This window comes from Larus michahellis, chromosome 5 (assembly GCF_964199755.1).
Source record: "Larus michahellis chromosome 5, bLarMic1.1, whole genome shotgun sequence".
NCBI classification, from domain to species: domain Eukaryota; kingdom Metazoa; phylum Chordata; class Aves; order Charadriiformes; family Laridae; genus Larus; species Larus michahellis.
In genome coordinates, this window is record NC_133900.1 from 82,829,408 (window position 1) to 82,852,506 (window position 23,099).

General features: G+C 38.3%; 1 long non-coding RNA gene across 2 annotated transcripts in view; it reads right to left on the reverse strand.

The window, feature by feature from the left end:
• Positions 1-3,716: 3,716 nt before the first annotated feature.
• The window catches only part of LOC141743653 (uncharacterized), a 541,341-nt gene continuing 521,958 nt past the window's right edge, over positions 3,717-23,099 (reverse strand). For both annotated transcript variants that reach the window (XR_012587137.1, XR_012587136.1), the window contains one exon: positions 3,717-4,199. This is a non-coding gene — a long non-coding RNA (uncharacterized LOC141743653). The remainder of the gene's footprint in view (positions 4,200-23,099) is intronic.

Genomic DNA, 23,099 nt, shown 5'->3' on the forward strand with positions numbered 1-23,099 from the left:
CCGGAAATTGAAGATGATGAAGGGTCAGGGAACTGCAGCTAAAGCTCAGCTATGAAAGCTTGTGCTGGAGGTGTCCAGAGAAGGGCAACGGAGCTGATGAGGGGTCTGGAGCACAAGTCTGGTGAGGAGCGGCTGAGGGAGCTGGGGGGGTTCAGCCTGGAGAAGAGGAGGCTGAGGGGAGACCTTCTCGCTCTCTGCAGCTCCCTGAAAGGAGGGGGTAGCCAGGGGGGGTCGGGCTCTTTTCCCAAGGAACAGGCGATAGGACAAGAGGGAACAGCCTCAAGTTGCGCCAGGGGAGGTTTAGGATGGATATTAGGAAAAATTTCTTCATGGAAAGGGTTGTAAAGCACTGGACCAGGCTGTCCAGGGAAGTGGTGGAGTCACCATCCCTGGAGGAACTTAAAAGACAGGCAGATGTAGTGCTGAGGGACGTGGTTTAGTGGTGTAATCAGTGTAAAATATCATGCTAACATCAGTAATTCACCTTTATATATTTTCTATGTTTAAAACCTTGGGCGGGGGGGGAGGAATTGTTTTGGTTTATCTGCTATTTGAGCAAACAAAAGTTCAAATAAGGATTTGAGAGTCATAGGTACGGTTCATGAAAATTTGCTCTTTAATGAAGAAAAACATTCGTGGATCTTTTTTTTTTTATTGAGTTGCCTCTTACTCCCAATGGCAACACGTGGATCCCAGTTACTTCTACATCTTTTTAAATGCCTGCACATTTTCGCCTTATCTAAGGCTAAAATCCCAGTCTCTCTCCACTTACTTCATAACTTTTCAGCCCTGTGACTGTCAAGTGTTAAGCAAATCAGAAAAAAACCACAAGTCTTAAAGTTAATTAAGACCCTACTGGTTTCAGGGGTGGAGATCCAAATTGATATCCCCAGGGAGAGGAATGGGGGTGGAATTTGGGCATTCTGAAAGGAGCTGACTGGGCTGCTCAGCATTCCTGGAGCTGCCAAGCAAGCGCAGGTCTTTCGTCTCAGCCAAAAAGGGTAACAGGAGACAAGAGGAATAGGGAAATTGGGGCTGCAGTTGAAATTGGTCATCTTACAGTACAAAGAAAACAAGCTTTCCAAAGGAAATCGGGCTTTACTAGTTCTAGCTCCTGAAGCATCCCATTTCTGCTAGCTGGCAGTTTGTGTGACTTTTATTTAAAAACTAAGGGTGTTATAGTTCCAGTTTCATCAGATTCCTAAGAGTTTAGGCATAAAAAAAAAAAAAATTAATAAAAATGAAGAATAATATTACAAAGAAAAAAATTTATATTCTTTTATAGCAAAGTCCTTTATGTAGGGGAGAGCAACACTGTTTAAGACTAATGACAGTTTATACTTCTGGAAGTTAATGCAGTGTGCACAATCAATCGATATTTGAACCAAGCTGCAAGGAAGTGTCCTCATTAAGCCCTCGTATGTAGTCAGAGCGACAGGCTTCAAAGGGGTAAACCTGCCTTTAAAGCCTTCTGTGTTAGAGCTTACACTGGATTTTTCACCAAACTCCTGAAAAATAGTTGAGGTTTTAAAAGAAAGAAATAAAATAATCAGAGGTGGATTAATCCCCCCTCTGACACAATAGGTGAGAAACAGGAATGTGTTCAATCCCATTTTCTTCCCAAAGAAGCAAGATTTATAAGTCTATCTAGGAAATATTAATATATTTATCTATTATCAATTTACTCCTCTCAATTTTTTTGAATTAAGTCCCCTTACTCTTCGTAAAATGTCAAACTTGAGCAAAATGTCAAATATGCGCAAAATGCAACGGAAGCAGCATATTACTGAACCTAGAACCATCTGTCAGATCACACCGAAGTACATGGTTGCATCAAAGAGAAATTAAAAACAGGAAATCATAATATCACAAATTATTGGCATGCTTTGGTCACTTCTTTCTAACGCTGGATGTAGCCAAAAGTAAAAACGCCACCATTTTTTGAGCGACTAGAAATGCACTGAGAAATGGTAACAATTGTATTTGATGCTTTCTTGTCCCATCCCGACTTCTACAAAGCTCCTACTTTGAGAGAGCAGTTGCTGCGGTCCCAAGAGAGCTTATGGTCTTGCTCTTGCAAGATTTCCAAAAATGTCATTATAACTTAAAATAATGAGTTGTGATCTGCGTGCTTATACTCGGAATCTTGCACGGAAAAGAAGAAATCCTGAGTCTTTAACTGTTGGACCATCTGTAGTTCTGTCCTATCCATTTTAAAGGAAAGCAGCTACATGTGCAAAATATCATAGTATGATCAAACGGCAAGTTATTCCATACAGCTCCTGTAAAGCTATGCAACATCCCCTAAAGATACAAAAATGAGCTGTAACTTTAGAATGGAAAGATAGTTAAAGAAGGCTTTTCTCAAAAGATGAATGCTTTGAAACTCTACCCTCCCCTCGTGTTTTAAAGGATGTGCAACCTTATCATCATACGTCACTGAACTAAATGCTGTCGTATGTGGTTACGACTAGCATGAAGTCACTAGATGAAAAGCTGTAGAAAACGCGTTCATCCAATACATTTATTTATGCCTTCGTTTTTTGAAATCGTTGTCAGAATGATCCCAGACCAGGATGAAGACTTAATTCAGTTAACACAGATCCTCAAAACCGAGCCTGATGCTGATTTACCTGTATACCCAAACGCAAACCCCCAAATTAGCAAGACTCCATCACATAGTTGATACCGAGAGAAAGAACATTGACTGAGCACAGCCATTTATGCAATTCTGCTAAATTTTTGCCCTCTTCCTTCTCTTCGCTCAGTCTCCTGATTACAAGTAGCCAAGGAAATCAGTGACAACCCCAACACATAGAGCAGTGACAATCCCAACACATAGCTGAGGAACTTCTAAGTGCCACCATTGCTCATTCTTTAAGCAAGAGACACACACCCTAAATATACCAGCTTTTCCTTTGGCTGGAAGTGTTCCTTTGATGAAAAGGCATTATTTTGTGCCATGATCACACTCCTATTAATATTTCTTTTGAAGCTTCTCTGGTCTTTTAAACTGACATGCTTCAAGTATATGTATGCTTAAGTAAAATAAAAAAAAAATAATCAAACATTAATTATCATATAGTCATAAATGATACATCACAGTTGTCTGACTGTAGTCTGAATAGGAGATAATTGCAATAATGTAGTTAATACTGAATGGCAGCGGGCTAAGTGACTCTTTATGGCAGCGTCTTTAGATTAAATATGTGTAATCCTTAAATAATTTCCAGCCTTAGATCCTGTACATATTTACAGCTTCCAAACCGTTCCAAGCCAGGTTAAGTATTTTTTGTATCTGAGTAATGTTACGGTACGGTAAATTTTCCTGAGCCAGGGGGTGGCTATTTCACTGTCTGCACATCTGTTTTCAACACTGAAAATCTCTTAAGGCATACTGGATGTCTCAAGCCGGATAAATCAGCTGAGATAGCCTCAAATGACCTGAAAACTTTCTCAGTAGTGAACTATGTAATTTCGACAGCCTTATGGAACTACCACAGCTCCTACATCACTGCTGGACTGCCCGCCCTGTGGGTATCAGAATTTCTGCAGCGCTGTGATTTCACCCTAGGCACACTTCCCAAACCAGAAGGGTCTCAGAACGCAGCCTCTAGCTATCTTCCTTAATTCCTACACTTGGGAAAGTTTCATCTTGCCATATTTGGGGCCTTATGATAAATTTATAGCGTTCCAGACCATTTAGCCAACAGAAAGTAACAGGAAGAGGAGAGAGATTCTTGTTTGCTGTCAGGAAGTATTTCTCTCTCTAAACCAGTATTTTGAAAGATGGTTTCGTATAGTTTGAATAGGTAGCACATTCTAGTGTTCTATCAATCCTTATCGGTCTAGAGAAGTAAGTGTTGTTAAATACCTCAAGTTATTATTAAAAAGAAAAAAAAAACCCAAACACCTGCATATGTGAGCCCTTTTTTTTATACTTCAAAAAGAATGGAAACCCCTCAGGTCAACACAGCTTTTTGAAACGAGTTTCTTTGCACCAAGGAATTGCTTTCCCCATGTGGTCACTCACCAATATTTATAAGGGAAGGTCACTTTGAATGCCACCAGCAGATGAAAAAACAGGAGGGAAGGAGGGTTTTTCTGTCTTCACTGAGCTGGCTGATTCTGCCAAAGTGATAGCCGACATTGACATTACACAAGGGAAAGGTTGTCGTAGTCTCCCAGTCCCAGCTCTGCTGCAGAAACAAAACAAAACAAAACAAAACAAAACGAGAAAAAAAAAAACCAACATATGTGTATACTTTTCAAATAAAAGTAATGCCAAAACATTAAAACTCTGATCTCTGGAATATAAATAAACGCTTTAATCTCGGCTTTGAAACAGTTATCTGGAATCTACTTTAAAAATAAGATTTAAAAAGACCCCTAAGAAATTGAATATCCTTCTGTAAAATTAATCAATCACTTTGAGGGTTTAGTGGAAGGAAATGGCCATAAACATCTTATGTACTCAGCTGGTGGTAGAAGGCAGACAGAAATGACAATTCTGTTAAAAATAAGGGAAAGCTGAGATTTGAAGTGAAGATTGTACGCAGAATACATGGCAGAGAATGACAGGAAATTTTATAGGTGAATGTGGCCTGCAGGAAACTTAAGGGAAAGGTGAAGGATTAATGAGGGATTCCTATTTATTTATTTATTTATTTCATTTTCCTAGCATCTGTGCGAATTATTACCTATACGCCTGATACGTCCTAAAAGAAAAAACTGTGATGAATAAATAAACAGCTCTAGAAATCTTCAATAGGGTCCTTTACCTTGCAGGGAATATTATCATTGGCTTTTGATACAATTTCTGCTGCAGGGAAAGACTTTCAAAGCTCAGAATGCTGAAGTATTGCCAGGCACTCAAAGACCCCCTGCTGTGCGCGTCAAACTAAGAAATCTCTCTGAACTTGTCGAATTAAAAGTCATCTCTCTCTCTCTGCAACCCCTGCATGAGCTGGGAAGCTCTGTCCTCATTTTTTTTTAGGCCTTCCCCGATAAACAAATGGAGCCTGGAGCATCTTTATTCTTTTCAGGCACGTAATTAAAATTCTTTAAAAAATGTAATTGAAGGCAATGAATTTCAAAAGGAGGTTCTAGTTATCAACGAGGCTAGGACAGTTTCAGTAGGCCGTACTGCTTTACCATCCAATTTTGTTTGAAAGGTAAAAGCAAAACAGCTTGTTAAGATCCCGGGTAAGTGTCTTTATTTTTTTATTTATTTTGTTTGTACATCAAGAGGTTGCTCCAAACTTAAACATCTCAGCAGGATTTATGCTTTCTGCAATGTCGTAAGACTTAATTACTGAAACAACAAAGAGGACTATACTGTTGAAATATGAACAAAGCAGAAAGTGTTCTTGGTTTCTCAAAATCATTATTTATATATCCCCCCCAAAATTAAAGAATATATTTATTGAAGAATTTGTATTTTCTTGGCAAGCCTCTTTCATTCATCCAAACCATTGTAAATACTCACAGCCTTGCAAAAATTTCTGTACCTGATAATGCCCAGGTTGCTAATTTTCTGTGATCACTACTGTAATGATATTGTAATGATTACTTCTAGCAGGTATTTTTGATGCTGCCAAGAAAAGAGCAACTGACGATGTAATGAATAATTTCAAAGTAATATAAAAGGAATCAAAAACTATCTCTTTGGATTTGAATACCAGGGATTATGACACAACATTAACTAAAAGGTGGCAGAAGACAAGACAGTGTTTCAGAAAATCATCTCTAAGGTGACTTCCCAGAGAGCTCAGAATCTAACCCCAATATTTTTGAATATACTTTCAGTGTCTCTCTCTATTGAAACCAAAAATCTTCCGTTCACCTGTTTTTTTCCATGCTGTGTTTTTAAACCGATACTTCTGGCTATAAATGACCATATGAGATGTGGGGTTTTTTTAGGGTTTTTCCCTAGAGAGGCCGGAGATTCAGATGCTTTAAGGAAACCTATTTACGATTCTTGTAGCATTAAGACCAGAAAGGTGTAGCACGGCAGCACTGCTCCCGCAACTTCTGGATAGCACTCTGCTTCCGATAGTTACGATGCCTCTGGGAGACCTGAGACAACATAGCTAACATAACTGCTTTTCACCCTCGCGGGGGGAGCACAGCATGCATTCGGCATGGGTCAACAACTGCTCTGGCTGGTAGAGAGGCAGAAAGAGGATCCAGTTATTTCCGTTGGAAAAGGCAATGCCAAAGTAGATGTAGCAGCAGCAAGCAAAGACATTGACTGCACTATCAAGTAATAGCTTTGCAACTCAGACGTTACTTCTCTCCTAGGTTTCGGGTTGTTGTGTTTTGTTTTGTATTTATTTATTTATTTATTTAGTAAAAACTTGTGCAGCATAAGGCACAGCCCATGCCAGAGGTCATGCTGAACAAGCAATATGGAGAACAGTGCACCAAGTTTGGCCCTCTCTATTTTCTGCAGTTGTCTCGCATTACCTCGGCAGCCTTTAAACCCTCAGATGCCCACATGCCTTCAACTCACACCCAGAACATGCAACATCCACCTTCACTTCTATATCGTGCAGATACAACTTACACAGACCGCACAGAGCCCACCCATTATGCTCTAATCTGCACAAAATTAGTAAAATATAATGATCATATCTTAGATCCAGCAAGGCGTCATCTTGGCACAAGAGCAGCAGGACCAAAGGTGATGTCATATGTTTCTACCAGTGTGCTGTTTACCAAGGTGCAGTCTACCATTACAACCGACCAAAAGAAGGCGGCAGTCCCTACCATGCCTTCTGTATCCCTGTATCCTCACCGGCAAAAAGAGAACTCTTCCTAGCCTTCCCTTCAGACATACTAGGGTGATATATGAAAGCCTGTTCCACAAAGGTGATCCATAAAGGTGAAGTCCACAAAGATGATAGAGGGCTGGAGCCCCTCTGCTGTGAGGACAGGCTGAGAGAGCTGGGGGGGTTCAGCCTGGAGAAGAGAAGGCTCCGGGGAGACCTTCCAGGCCCTTCCAGTCCCTAAAGGGGCTCCAGGAAAGCTGGGGAGGGACTCTGGATCAGGGAGGGGAGCCATAGGACGAGGGGGAAGGGTTTCAAACTGAAAGAGGGGAGATTTCGATGAGATCTGAGGAAGAAACTCTTTCCTGTTAGGGTGGTGAGCCCCTGGCCCAGGTTGCCCAGAGAAGCTGTGGCTGCCCCATCCCTGGAGGGGTTCAAGGCCAGGTTGGACGGGGCTTGGAGCAACCTGGTCTGGTGGGACGTGTCCCTGCCCAGGGCAGGGGGTGGCACTGGATGGTCTTTAAGGTCCCTTCCAGCCCAAACCATTCTATGATTCCATGATTCCCTTCAGATATACTAGGGTGATTTATGAAAGCCTATTTATCATCTTTATTTTTAATTGTGTACAATATCTTATTATGGCATGAAATCAACAAAAACCATCAATCCACAAAACCCATAAAATATAACAAATGTAGGCAAATTAGTATTTTCAACCTTCATTTCTGCTACAAAATTCAATTAATGAAAGTACTGTGACTATAAAAAGTAACTCATCTTTCACAACGATTTGCTTTGCAGAATGTGAATGCCATTGGACAAAAAAACTGTAACAAAGAGATGGTATCTGATATTTCATGAAAAAACCAGTGTGGCCCAGCATGAGTATTTAATGTCTGTTTGCAGAATGAGTAAAGGTTTCTTTAAGTTCACTGAGCACTCACTGTAAAGTTTAGGGAAGATCAGTAGCTTAGAAAAAAGAGGCTACTGAAATATGAGTCACATCTATGAACAAAAGTGATCAAAGTCTACTTGGCTGCCAGAGTGTCTTCCATTTATTCCACTGCAGTACACATATTACTTGATTGAAAGGTGTGTGGATATAAGGCACCCAGGTCTCTGCCTACTGTCATTGGGCCTGAAATTCTCATTTGTTATGTCTGACTTCCTTTATTGATTTCTTTTTCCTAAGAAGCAGCAGCTGAAGTCATTTTTATAACATTTGGGAACACATTTACAACAGGATTAATTCATAGTAATTCACCTCCCTCCTCTGAGCTAAAATTATTATTTTAAGAGCTGTGATAAATTCAGAATTATCCAAAGGTTGTTTCCACTCATATGCTGATACTATGACAGTGATGTTATGCAGTCATATGCTACATCCTTACATATCTAGTGGATCTCAGGCACCTTCTTTAGTGGAGGAAAAAATATCTCTTTTTATACCATTGTCACATAAGAAGTTAATGCAAGTAATCTATTCCTTCAAAAGACATTTGCTTCTTATAAACACCTACCTCTTACATGCCATAAAACTAATATCTAATGGGTAGAAAATTAGGATACCTTAGCAAAACTCTCCAAGTTACAGCTTTGATCCAGTAGTTCAATATTCTGTAGACAAAACTGTTGGCAGATGTTGCCTCGATAATTTGATATGAGGTACTGCTATTTCAGAAGATGGCAGAAGAGGGAGTAAGTGAATGAAAACCCAAGTTATGAGTTCAACGAGAAGTATAAAAAAGCAAGGCAGAGCATTTCAGCTGCTCCCTCTCTTTTCCAAAACAGCTTAATTTCCATTTCCTAGGATATAATTTTCCATACACCGTACAAAGTTAGAGTACACCAGAATTTTAAATTTTTTAGACTGGAATGCTCCTCCTTATTATTCCTGTGTCTAGATTATTTAGATTAATATAGATTCATAGCTTTTTCACTGTACTGTTAGATCATATATTCTGTAATTACTATGAAACATAACTTTATACGACAGATTTAAACCAGAGATTAAAACAGATCCACGGAAGGACAGAGGGAAGAACTCCTTATGAAATTTTGCTATCAAATGGCAAGCTGTGTAGATTCAATTAAAAATACAAGCTTAACCTTATAAATAGGACCAGTCCCTGACATCAGTACTGATTTTACTGTTCCATATGAGGTAGTAATCACAAAACAACTGAAAAAAAAAGCTTCAAGAACTATTTTGCCTTGTTTTTTTCTCTCTCCCGTGGATGTAGGCAATATGACCCTCTGCCCAAAAATATTTAATATTAGAAATTATCTGAAGTACTTGAAAATTTCACTTACCATATATTCTGAATGAGATATTAGCAAACGGTAATGAGGAAAACAAATAATCGATAAAACAGACCCTGGTTTAACTACCATGCACTTCATCCAGCTATTAGGCCCAAGGTCTTAGAAACAAGTCTAGAGTAAAGGAAAAAAATACTTCTTTTCTGGCAAGTCTGTCTGTATATAAAATTACAATATTGAAAGTAATTGTTAATGATATGAAGTAAAAGTTTCTAATGATTTTTTGGAGGATCCGTTAAGAAAGTCTACCACAACAGCAGGTGCATATTATAAAGTGCAGAAAGTCTGATGCCCTTTTGGCCACAAAAACGAAGAAAGAAATTGATAACACCTGGCAGAAAAACATAAGCCTGTGTTAAAGTAACTTATTCTTTATATATTTGCTGATTTCTTTGGATTGCAGTTCTCTCACAAATACCCCTTCCCTACCACTTGTGTAGCGCTCAGCGGCCCCTGATTCCTCCTACTGCTAGATTTCTTTGCCCCATATTTTGCTAAAATCCATGTGTTCTACCTTCCTACGTCTCATTCTGTGCTGTTCCTGAAAGCTAAGAGCTGTCAGACCCTTAAAGAGCTTTGACAACAGCTAACCCTTCTGTCCAAGCAAAAGCGCTCTGTATCACCTCAGTGACGTGAAATCTTTGGATACGAAAGTGGAGTAGCCTGACAGATGAATCTCTGCTTCGTTTGCCAGGAAGAAGGGAAGAAAATCTGTTTTATTAACAAATAATTTTCAGCTCTTAACAATGTTTGATAGTAGGATTATTTAGAATCATAGAATCATCTAGGCTGGAAGGGATCTTTAAGATCATTGGGTACAACCATTCATTTTGGTTATTAATACATGGAAAATGATGACAATCTGGTGGGAAAGAAAACCTTCCAAAAGGGTGAAATGAAGAGCACAGAGCAGCTTGTGCTGTACCTAAGAGATTGAGAACAGGGGGAGAACGGATCCACTCCATTTTTCCCGCAGAATTTTCAAGGGTTTGTCTGTACAAGGCCCAATATACTCAGGCAGGCGTCTTCCAGGGAGGCTGAAATCTACCCTTTTGATGGAAATGTTCTTTAAATGGTACAAATCAATTGCCAAAGATTCTCACACGCTGAGTCTCTGCCCTGCTACGCATTCTCATATTCACAATACAGCAAATTGGGAAGGCAACTTACAGAGAAGGAATATATTAGATACATCAAACATATTTTTACATTTATCCTCATTAAAATATATTAATAAGCAGTGAACTTAAAGTAAGTTCATGATTTTGTGTTTGGTTTGGGGTTTTTTTTTTTCCCCCTGGATATATTCTGATATTTCTGCAGTCAATTTAGAAGTTTTGAAACAAATTGCAGTGGCAGCTTCCCCTTCACACAGCTCCGAGTACGGCAGTGATAGCACGGAGTGGATCTGTCACGCTCCGTGCTGAAGAACAGAAAAGGAACCTGACAAGAGTTATGACAAGCAAACACTTTGTACCGGAAAGAACTTTATGTTGTTGATTATTGCATACAGTTAGAATACTGCGCTACCTGTTCATGTAAATAGGACCACAATAAAAATGTTGCATTTTGAAATAGCTTTGCAGGCAGAATTAAGTCTGGAGGAAATTTAAAGAGAATGAAAGCACTTCTTAAATTTATCACATTTTATATCGCAATGCTAATATTTGTGTTCAAAGATACAGTACCATAAAGAATTGCTGTATGTGGTAAATTAAAGTGTACAATATTTTACATTTGAGTTCAGAATTACGTGAAGTTATTATTTTCAATTAATAAATAATAAGGATAGCTCATACAACGTTTCTAGTGATGCCATTTTTTAAAGGGGGGCTAATGTAATTTCTAATTTTACAGAAGTGGATCTCGGTTCCTAAAGACCAGTATTTTCACATATTACCTGACGTTACTATGCTGTAACTATTGTCATTTCTTGAAATCCAACGGTCATAAATTTAAGCAAATGCCAGACGTTTAGAAACTTCCTCATAAAACCATGTTAGCCCCAGAGAATCCAGAAAGAAAAAAATTTCTATTTTTTTCTAAAGAAAAAAAAATGGTCTAATCTTGAAGTTGCTGTATAGTGCATCAATGGCACTTATACACTTCCCTTTTTTTTTAAGGATGGGAAGCTTAATACATTAAATCTTTTAAACTCATCTACTAGATGCAGGATATATATTGGTAATATTATATCCCGTACAATTAGTCTTCTTAAAAATTGTCTCTTTCATCTCTCAGGATATTTCTTTTTATCTCAAACCAACATCTTGAAAAAAATTCATGACCTTTTAATGCACAATTTTTAAGTGAAAGAGAATTTCTGGGTTTTTAAAATCAAAGTTGTACCTACAAAGTAAAACGCAGAGCAGAACTATGTCTTTGTATCTGGTCATCAAAACTCCGTAACTCCATTATATGGTTTAGGGGCTGGGGATGATTGAACAGATTTCCTGCAAACAAGCTGCTTAGACACAATGAATGTTGGACTGGCTGCAGTCTGGCTGCACTAGTTACAAGCCCAAGTTGAACCTGCCCACAGCACACGGTCAATACAGTTTACCCTACAGCTTTTACTGGCACATATGGATTTTGTCTTTATCTAAACACAATAAATGAGTTAGCATGCATTTCTGTCCTACTGAGAGTGCACTTGCCATTTCATCACATCATTTATTTGCTATATTCATACACTAATGAAGAATCCTCTCACAATTTAAACGACTTTCAGTGTACCAATTGGGGTGGCTTGTTCCCATGTATTTTTTAATTCAACAATATCATCTCTAGGGTATGAAAAAAAAGATTCAAGACGACAATATTAAACTTTTCTTCACACAATGACATTTCCTTGTCGGTATTTTCAAAAATTATTTTATTTTTAGATATCTTCATAAAATAATTGCCCAGGTTCACACACGGTAGAGATGCTCACGGGTGTTATTTTGGTGTTCATTTTGTTTTCATTTCAGTTTGCCATTTTGTCTTAGGTATGTTTATGTTCAATTTTATGGCAGCAAGTATAATTTATTGACACGTTACAACTACTATATGCTTGTCATAACTCCATGTTGTGCTCTACATGATAATTGGAAAACAAACACCATACAGAGTGAAGCTTTTAGTCAAAATTTTCCTTGTAAGGGTTGGAAAGAGTTCTGTGACCTGTGCTGAATGGAAGAATAGCGTGGCCGTTCTAGAGAGCCTTTTGGACTGGGTGTGCGCGGTACAGGCAGCAGCGGGTGTGGGGACCAGCCTCAGAACCTCAGCGATTCCTCCTGCCACACATTCCTGCGGCGTGCAGCTTGACGTTTTCTCAAATTCCACTCCTTCAACATACTTTTCATTCTAGAAATTGTACAAAACCTGGAATAACTTTCTAAATAAAGCACGTTCAGTCTAAGTGCAATTCATCAGATCTTTATTATTATAAACCACAGTACTTATTTTTGTTTTTCTGAACTCAGCAGATGTAGTAGGGATCATGAAACAAAAATGTGGCACCAGACACATTTTTAGACATGATTTCTATTTACGCCATTTAGTCATGATGGATGCGTCTACATTGGGGGTTAAATCCTTTCAAGAGGCTGATTTAGGTTGGGTTATCAATTGCTTTTTTTCTGAGCATTACATTCTGCTCTTTACAGCTAACAGCATATCTCTTTTTACATTTGTTCTCTTCACTCAGTCCCACTTTTTTTCCTTACTACTTCCTGAAATTTACCTAGATCCTGAAATTTTTGAGTGATTTTCATTAAGTTGATTGTGTAAGAGGTAATGTGTGCCATTCTACCTCAAGAGCAAGACAAGGTAATTTTAACTCTTCCTTTTTCAGGCGAGTAAATACATTGCACTAGCAGATTACATTCCCATCTTTTCAGCTTCATAAATCATGGAAGGCCCATTAGGAGAAAACGGCATCAAAGGGAAAAGATTAGCATCCTTAGAAACCTGCGGTAGGCTGCCCATATTGTCTGATTTTGCTTTACCTAAGGAACTATGGCAACCTAAGATTTTGTTTTAACCTAGCACTGTACCTAGGCTAATTAGTGATGCCTCTTTGAGAGGGAACTCCTCCATATACCGCTTCCCAGCTCCAGCTTCCATATCCATATACTGCTTCCAGCTCCAGAACCAGCTCCTTGTGTTCCATGGACCCTATGTCTTGGTCTCCACACCGAATCCCAAATTTTCAAAGGAGCTCAGTTGTTCTGAAAGCAACTGCAATTCAACTGCAATTATTCAGGATACATTGGCTATGTTTTTTACTAAGGATACACTTGGATTTAGTAAGTGAGCTAGGTGTCTTAACACTAGAAACTGCACCCAAACCTTCAGCAGCTGATGACCATTATTGACAAGTAATCCTTCCACTTTTAAAATTCTGTTTTGTTGTTAAAATGACAATAAATATAACGCCTGCATTAATCTGAGCTAATTTATTCCCTTTCAGAAAACTGCAAAGGAAGAACTGCTGCCTCTTAGTTAAACCTTGTTCACCCCAGCAATATCCAGTGGAAGAGGTCATCTCATGTGCTACAAATTACTGTAAAATTACAAGTTTTGAATCCAATAATGAGTCACTGATCCTAAACATCTGTTTTTCCTTTGACTAACACATATTTGAAGACTAACATCTCATTAAGAGACTGACTTTATGATAAAGAGTGTCTCAAAGTAGTCTGTGCTGGTTTAAATTGCCTTTCCTGAATTAAAGGCAGAAGAGGTGTTCAAGGAATGGAACTCACCGTTTATTCAGTGACTGAGATAAGCTGTGAGTTCGTCTAGCCATGGACAAACTCATTTTAAATATGAGTTACACATAGGGTACTCGGGTTCTTTCCCTCTCGTTGATGAACTTGGATTTAAAACATACACCAAAAAATCTTTTGCTGTAAGTGGGAACTTATTTAAGAATGTGATCCATGAGATTTTGGAGAACTTTAATCTCATAATTTTCGTGATTTTCCATTATGAGATTACCAAAACTATCAGATAATAATTCAAACACACTCTGTGTATCTAGCATATGGTACATATCCCCTAAGGGCAACAAATGCAGGCACATATTTCAAATGCAAGACATTCCCCTTCATACAAAATCTTCAGATTGTAGTCATTTCATATAATCTATCACCTCTGCCACAGTTTTCTCTGGATTTCTAACCTCTCCAACTTACTCTTCTTCCTACAGACTGTGTGATTTACGAGTTCTGACAGCTAGAGAGACAGCGGTGAGATTAGCAACGTCACCTACCCCACATCAGCTCAGGAGTACTTTCTTCTGAAATGTACAGTTACACTGAAACAGAATCAAAACACATTCCAACATGTACTTTTAAACTAACTTTCTTATTCAGTAAGGTAAACACAGACAGCTCTAATGACCTTTTCCTAAAATTTAAATTTAAGTATAAATATAAAAATGATTAAATTTACTATTTTAGTGTTGTCATTTACTCTGAATGCAATTGATGACATACGTTCCCTAAATATTATCACATAATATTTTAAATTGGAAATACAAGTATATTTCTAACAGAGAATTACATTAATCATTAAATAAATCATTAGATTTAAAATGATCACCATGTAGAGGGAATGTAAACCATTGTTCTGAAAAGCTTTATGAGAGCCGAGGAAGTGGTGAATTTCGAATAGTGACGAAGCACGATACTACGTGTGTTCTCCTGAGACGATATCAGGTTTCAAAGCCAGCACAATGTAAAACAGAATTCAAAAATGCCCTCTTTACAAGTAGGTAAGAGATGGTCTTTTTTAAGTAAAATGTGAATTTCTAAGGGTAATCACAAAATAGATTTAACACCCAATTTATATCTCTCTCTCTATATATTTTGTCTATGAATGCAAATATACCCAAACTTATTTATAAACAAATGTAAAATTTCAATAATTCTCTTTAATATGACTGCTTACTCAAAATTCAGCAGGGTTTGAATGATCCTGTCATAGTTGTTTATGATAAATACCGCAGTGCCTGTGCATCTGGACTGCAGTGATGCTATACAGTTAAGGAACGCAAATGACTCTGTATTCTGTTTTTTAATTTATCTCCAGAACCAGTTGGAAACTTTTCCAAGTCTGTTTCCACCAGACTATGGCACCCACAATCAAATCTTTAACAGGAAATGATTTTGAGTAATTTCCTTTAATTCTTATTAGATGTGAATGCAAGGTAAAATATTTGGGGAAGGAACCGATCTAAGTCTGGACTCTGCTTGACAGGTACCTAGAAATTCACACGTGGTATGGAGAAAGTCATCGGGCAACAAGTAATTCATTATCTCTCATAATACAAAGGTTAGGGCATATTAAATGAAGCTAGGGGGTTGAAACAAGCAAAGAAGGTATGTCTTCTCATGCAAATAATTAAGCTGTGAATGAATTAGACCCATTCAGGGAAAAATGGATGGTGGTGGATTTGGAAGGGGATTCAAGACACCTAGGCTGGGAGCTCTCAATATACACTTGCCCTGTTTTCCTACTATTCCCTAGGTATTCATAATTGATCAAACACAATATTGTGCAAGACAGAGCTTTGATCTGATCTCATTACTGTAAGTTTTTCATGTGTTTACGCTGTACCTCAGTTTTTTCCTATAGCTAAACTGCAAAGATATATCAGGGGAGACACAGTCCTACTGGTATCCTGACAGAATGCAAGGACATTTTTTACTGAACCACTCTGTAACTTTATCGTAGCTGTACTTTCAGATACAACATTTGAACAGAGTTAATCATCAGAATTGGCCTAAACTCAGAATTTAATTTTTTCATGACCTCTAAAATTAAACATAATCCAGTGCAAAGTTCACAATTCATATTTTTGCTTTCTGAAGTATATAAGCTTTATCTGATCGTCCACAAAATGTCTGAATAACCTGACTGTGGCTATATTGTTCTATTTCCTTAATTTGCAAACACACATGGAGAAAGGAACAGGAAAATTCTGAAATGGAGTACCATTACAACAATAATTTTTATTTTTGAATCTGTTTGGGTTTTTTATTATTATTATTTATTTATTATTGTACTAAGAGTTCCAGGCAAGAGAGGATGGGTACATAGTGAAAATTATACTTTAACATATCAAATCTCATTGTATCGTCTCAGGCATTTCACTGCAAACCAAACTGCCTCAATATAGAAGTAACAATGTAAGACTTCCTAAAGTATTGGATGTAAAAGCAATGAGTTATTAGATTCAATTTTGTTTATCATTAAGAGGAAGTTTGATTTATTCACTCTTGTTACTTCTTCCTGTACGTAACTACATATTCATTTTGAAGGGCAAGATCAGAGTTGAATTTGAACTACCAGACGAAGCTCAGTCTTAAGTTGCTATGTCACCTAATGATGCACAGAGGTAAAGACTAACTAAAAGCAGCAAAAAACTGTATTCCAATGTTCTAGACCCACCGCATCTAATTCAGAAGATTCTGTGTCAAATAAGCACAAATAACGACACGAGCATTCCACAAAAAAAAATAAAAAATAACTATGGGGAATATGCAGAGCGACAATAAACAATATATATCTCATGTAATCAGTTTTGGTACTATCAATACAGCATGTTCACATTTCAAGTGCTGTAAAACATCAAACGTGTTTATTAGTTTTCATAAATGTTACCGTTTTCCTTACTTAGCTCTTCTGAAAATTGTCACTTATACTACTTCAAATAAATTATTTTGAAGTTTATTAAAAATACTTGTTAGCTCTGACGATTGCAAAAATATCTAAATATTTAACTCATTAAATTATTTATTCAGTAATCATAAATGAATCAGAACAAACACAGCATCTCGTTACAAATTTGCTTTTTATTTGGTATTATTATTGAACTTTCTCTTCCTGAAAAATGGTATCATGGGGCACTAACTCTTCACTTAATTTTTTTTTCTTATAAGTCTTTTAACTTGGCTTCTGATGTAAAGCTATTGAAGTCCATCAGAAAGTCCTGTTGATAACCTATGTAGCACCTCATTAGGCCACACTATTCCTTGATTCCCAAAAAGAGCAACATAAAGGGGATACACTGTTTTACAGTGTCTCTCTGAATGAGACCTTTTAGTGTGAAATAAAACAAAGATATATATTTTTCAAACTTGGCTAGTATTTGAAGGCACTGGTATGAATGAAAACACAAATGTACAGCACCTTAAGGGATTGTGGATCAAAACCCTCTTGGGGTTTGCCCTGAAGTTCTACGACCAGCTGTCTCTTTCAGTTGATCTTTTCAAATATTGGAAGGATTTTTTCAACCATCTAAAAAAATCCTAACTTCAAAAGACCTGTAAAGACAATGTTATGTCTTCAAGTAATGAAAGAAGTTTGAAACAGTTTCATCTAACAAAACGGTTACTTTTTTGTAATATTTTTACAACAAAATCTGAAACACATTCCTGTTGAGAACACTCTTATAATCTTTGCTATGTACAAGATTCATAAATACAATTGCTTACATTTATAGCGACAATGCCACCACAATATGTTTAGATGAAACTTTTTTTTAGATAAAAGTGCTTTAAAGCTAAAATACAATGAAAAATAATCCACCGTACCTATAAATGTATGTGTGACTCTGAACAGTCTGAATAGCAGAGATCTAAATATAAAGAGTGAAAGAGAATTAAATAAAATTCAGAATAAGTGGATTTCACAAGAAAAGAGGTGCCAGTGTGATTAATTTGCTTTGTTCACGCAGCACTGAGAATACATACCACAAAAACCTTGGTCGCAGATGTTTACTCTATCAAAAGCATCGTTAGACTATACTTCCTAGGCAGCATGCAGAGTGAACTAATGCATACACAGTCGGCAGGTGTTGATTGGACATCTCAGTTCAAGATGAACACAACACAAACATAGCTACAGCTAAATTGTCCCCTTTATACTCTAGAACTGGAGTTAACGAATTCCAGTGGGACAAAGACATACAGAAAATTTAAGATCCACTGAAAAATACAGGCTGAAAAACAAAGAAATGGAAAAAAATAGGCGCTACCCGAGCTTATATAAATTCTGGGTTTTGTCTCAGCCTGTAACAATGGTTCCCCAAGGTATTTGCTGTAAGTACAAACCTGAACTAGCTGTTAGAGAATACTATATGCAAAGAAATACTCAGATGTACTGCCCCCGCTACAAGCTCAATATTCCTCAATGCTGGACAGGCCCTATGTGGCCTGCAGAAACTTTTCGTCATATAAATAGAGAGAAGTGGGACCGTGTGAACCTCGTGAGGTTCAACAAGGCCAAGCGCAGAGTCCTGTATCAATACAGGTATTGATACAAGGTTTGTTATCAGCACAGGCTGGGGATGGAGGGATGGAGAGCAGCCCTGCCGAGAAGGACTTGGGGGTGCTGGGGGGTGAAAAGCTGGACGTGAGCCGGCAACGTGCGCTCACAGCCCAGAGACCCCCCGCAGCCTGGGCTGCATCCCCAGCAGCGTGGGCAGCAGGGCGAGGGGGGGATTCTGCCCCTCTGCTCCGCTCTGGGGAGACCCCCCTGCAGTGCTGCCTCCAGCTCTGGGGCACCAACAGCAGAAGGACACGGAGCTGTTGGAGCGGGGCCAGAGGAGGCCCCGGAGATGCTGGGAGGGCTGGAGCCCCTCTGCTGTGAGGACAGGCTGAGAGAGCTGGGGGGGTCCAGCCTGGAGAAGAGAAGGCTCCGGGGAGACCTTAGAGCAGCCTTGCAGTACCTGAAGGGGCTCCAGGAAAGCTGGGGACAGGCTTTTTAGCAGGGCCTGTTGCAATAGGACAAGGGGTAATGGCTTTAAACTAAAAGAGGGAAGATTTACTAGATATAAATAAGAATTTTTTTACTGTGAGAGTGGTTAAACCCTGGCCCAGGTTGCCCAGAGAGGTGGTAGATGCCCCATCCCTGGAAATACTCAAGGCCAGCTTGGACGGGGCTCACAGCCAACATGGTCTAGTTGAAGATGTCCCTGCTCAATGCAGGGGGGTTGGACTAGATGACCTTTAAAGGTCACTTCTAGCGCAAACTATTCCATGATTCTATGATAAATCAAACCCATATTTTTTTGTGAATTAAAGAAGATACTATTGACAATTAAAACCCTTTGGTCATTACCAAACTGTAACACTGACGACAGAATATTTTTCTCCACCTTTGACAAGATAACCTCCTTGCATGGAGGTGGATTCCTTCTTATGTTGCTATTATGTAGCTGTCTGGAGACAGTTTCATACTATTTTGGTCTGACATTTTGCTCTGGTTCAAAATAAACCACTTTGATTTAAAACACACTTGCACGATTGCTGGGAGAATTAAGCCCACTGGCATTTTTCAGTGAATGAAAGTTTAGGCCCATGTCTTTAAAGCATTGACCATGGCTGTATTATGTTCACAGTTCCATTTGCTAATATATTAAATAGGTCACTATGTTTCTTAGTTTAACAAGCAGCTAATTCAATAGTGTCAAGGCAAAAAAAAAAAGTCCTATTGTAGTCTTTTTTCTAACAGTTTCTAAATAGCAAGCATTCTGAACGTTGGAAATTATTACTATTAACGTGTTCTACAGACACATAGTGAAGCACACAAAAACTACGGCAACGCTTCTAAAACCTCAAAATCTGAAAAATCCAAAAGAGATTCCTAGTGTTAAAAACGTACGGACGTGCTTATCGTTAGCTCCTGAAACTAAGAGAGGAAGCAGCTAATGTTCTCGCCCCTTTTTTTAGGATGCAAAAAACCAGCCAAATCCCAGCTTTTGGGGCAGAATAGCAATGCCTTTTGTACTACTACTGAATGAAGTAGCCAAAAGTCAAGTGTGTTTTATATTAAGTAGTTTTCAGCCACAGTCAGGATATTTCACGCGAAAGGCAATGCCCCCAGTGAACACAAAAGGTTTTCTAAGTTTTAACCTGATTCCTTCTCAGTCTTAGCCTTTACGCTTTGGTATCTTCATCTGTTATAACTCAAAGAAATGTGTTTGTTTGTCTGACCCTTCTATTCCAAATGGGAGATATATCCAGCATTTTCAGTACCAATTTATGTATCATGAAAATCTGCATGGTTTTTGCTGTTCAGTATTATTCAAACAATATCTGTTTGGACAGTTTTTCGCTGTTCTTCTCTGGATAAGACAGAACCTAATTTTCAAGTGCGGGCTGTGCCATGACTAACAATGTCTTTTAGCCTTTTACCATTATAGCATTAGCATTACTGTAATGAATACTGAAGAAATGAAGACTTTGCCTCTTTACTGTCAGTTTTAGCTGTGATTGGAAGGAGTGCTCATGCTGAAATAATCTGAAGGGTAGGGCTATGCATCTGTAGATATTTCATCTCCACTTTTGGGCCCGTGTCAACTGCCAGAGTGGCATCTGAAAACTTTCCTGGTACCGTGGAAGTCAAGTTTTATACCATTTTTAACACATATCACGTGGACACGGAAAAGTCTGAATTGAGTTTGTCTAGTTTTCTACCTCTGACAGTAGATTTTTAACTGATGACTATAGAAATATCTGTACAGTTATTCTTCCCTGGGATGCTCTTCAAGCTTCTGCCAATCCCTAGCACCTAAATTCCTGAGCTAGAAATTAGACTAATCGCTTTTTGAGCTCATCTGTGGTTTTGGCCTCCATAACATCATCTGGCAATGTGTACTACAATTTAATTATGTCATGATATCTTAACCACAGATGCTATTTCTTTGGCTTAAAATGTCATTAGTTTCATTAACTGTCTGTCCCCTTTGAAAAATGCAAAGAAAATCTTTCAGAATGCGTGGATTTGTTTAATAATAAAAGGTACACGCATGTTGTCCCTGACATAATTTACACTAACATACATCATGCTGTCCTTTTCTAACTTTACCTTTGCATGATTACGGTCATGAATGACCCATGGTACAGAATTATTTTTTTTAAATATTTCAACAGAATTAGAAACCATCAGAAGTGATGTCATGGCTGTACTAGAAATAGGAAAGAGCAGAGATGAGGAAGTGACTCAGTCTTGTCTGTGCTGAAGATAAAAAAACCACTGCCACCATTCTGAGGCATTGCTTGGAATAGGACTGAGCATTTGTATTCTTGAAAGGGGTCAAAAGCAATAACACTATCCCCGATGGCCAATACAAGCTTATTCCCACTGCTTCGCTGGGGATGAAGGTGGACGTGGCTAAAGAACCAACCTTCATTTCTTCAATATGATCTCTGTAACTCTGTTATTTAATATGCGGAGATATAATGACCAAGCGGGCTCCCAAAAGAGTCGTAGAAGAAGAAACGTTAGGTAGTGTGTGCAGCGTGCGAAACCGTCTTTCCTTGTTGTGGGAAACACTACGGAACGCAAATGAAAACTGTAAATGTTAAGACTCGCTGACCACAACAAACCGGTATAAAATCACTCCCTGGACTTAAAAAGAGGTCTAGACTTAAACTCGGTAGTCAAAGAAAACTGAAAAGGAACTTCTCAGGAAAAAAGCATTCCTGCCCTCTTGGAGAAGCCGAATTAAAATGTGCACGCGTAGCAAGTACTGTCTTTTTACAGCTGTTTGCAGCCCTCTACAGAACCGCTACTTAGGAGGAAGGCTCTAACATTCTCGTGTCTCCTAAAGCGATTTCACATTCAATTTTGTATCTTTTGCTTTCATTTGAGTACCCAATGCATAAAAAGTAGAGAAATTAAAAAATACAGCAAGCAGGGTATGTATATAGAGGCACGAATGACTCCTATCCCAACAACAAATGGCAGCCTAACACGGCAATTCACAACACTAAGGTCAATAAAAAAGACTTTCTTAATTTCTATCAAAGTGAAAATTAAATAAATATGCCATCCCTTCTGGTCAGTGAGTAACGTTGAAATGCGTTCAACCTGAATTAACATTAAAATCCAAAAGGTACCAGCGCTTCCAGAATAAAGTGAAGAATACCTTGACATAAGGAAATCGAGAAAATTTTTATCTATATTCAAGAAACTGGGAGAAATCAGCAAAGTCCCTTCAAACCAATATGAAAATAGAGATAAAAACGTCAAATAGATATCCTGAGCTCCTTCTCCCCCAGCAGAAACTTTTTCCTAAATGAAAACATTAATTTTTCTTCCTTCATAATGAAAGCATGCACAATCTATGGTTGCAGTCTAATTATTATTACTCATGAATGAATTTCAATTCCTAAGCACCAAATATTATTTTGCACGATTATAACTAATTATAACTGAAAATTGCAAAGGAGTAAAAATTTTGCAGAGCCTACAATACTGTTTTGTATTATGAAGGATTCTAGTGCGAGTGGGAAAAGCAGAACCCAGGGACTTTATGCCATTTTGCATACTTAACTGTTTAGATACCAGACTGTTGTCCCAGCGCAATGGAAAAAAAACTCCAAAAAGTTATATTAATACTTAGCTGTTCACACTTCGGGGGGGAAGACAGAAAAAAAAAGATGCTTTAGGAGAGAGTTGCATACCACAGTGAATGCGATAGCGCAAGTCACCTAACAAACTTCAGACAGTATTAGACTTTCATAATTAAATTGCTCTTTAAATATTCGCATTAAGATTGTTTGGGACTGACTTAAAAATTTCAAAACCATTTTCGTAAGAAACATCACATTTTGAATAACTCCTCATAATTTCAATAGTTCTGGTTGCAACCACAGCTATGGTGGAAAATACTCAATTTTTTCATGGCATAGCTGTTTGTGCAGTTTTTCAAATAAAACAAAGATTTTGCTTTTAATATTAAAATGAAATATTCATTTAATTTAATTTAAACGGAAAGAGAGGAAATTTAGATGAGATCTGAGGAAGAAATTCTTTCCTGTGAGGGCGGTGAGCCCCTGGCCCAGGTTGCCCAGAGAAGCTGTGGCTGCCCCATCCCTGGAGGGGTTCAAGGCCAGGCTGGATGGGGCTTGGAGCAACCTGGTCTGGTGGGAGGTGTCCCTGCCCAGGGCAGGGGGTGCCACTGGGTGATCTTTAAGGTTCCTTCTAACCCAAACCATTCTATGA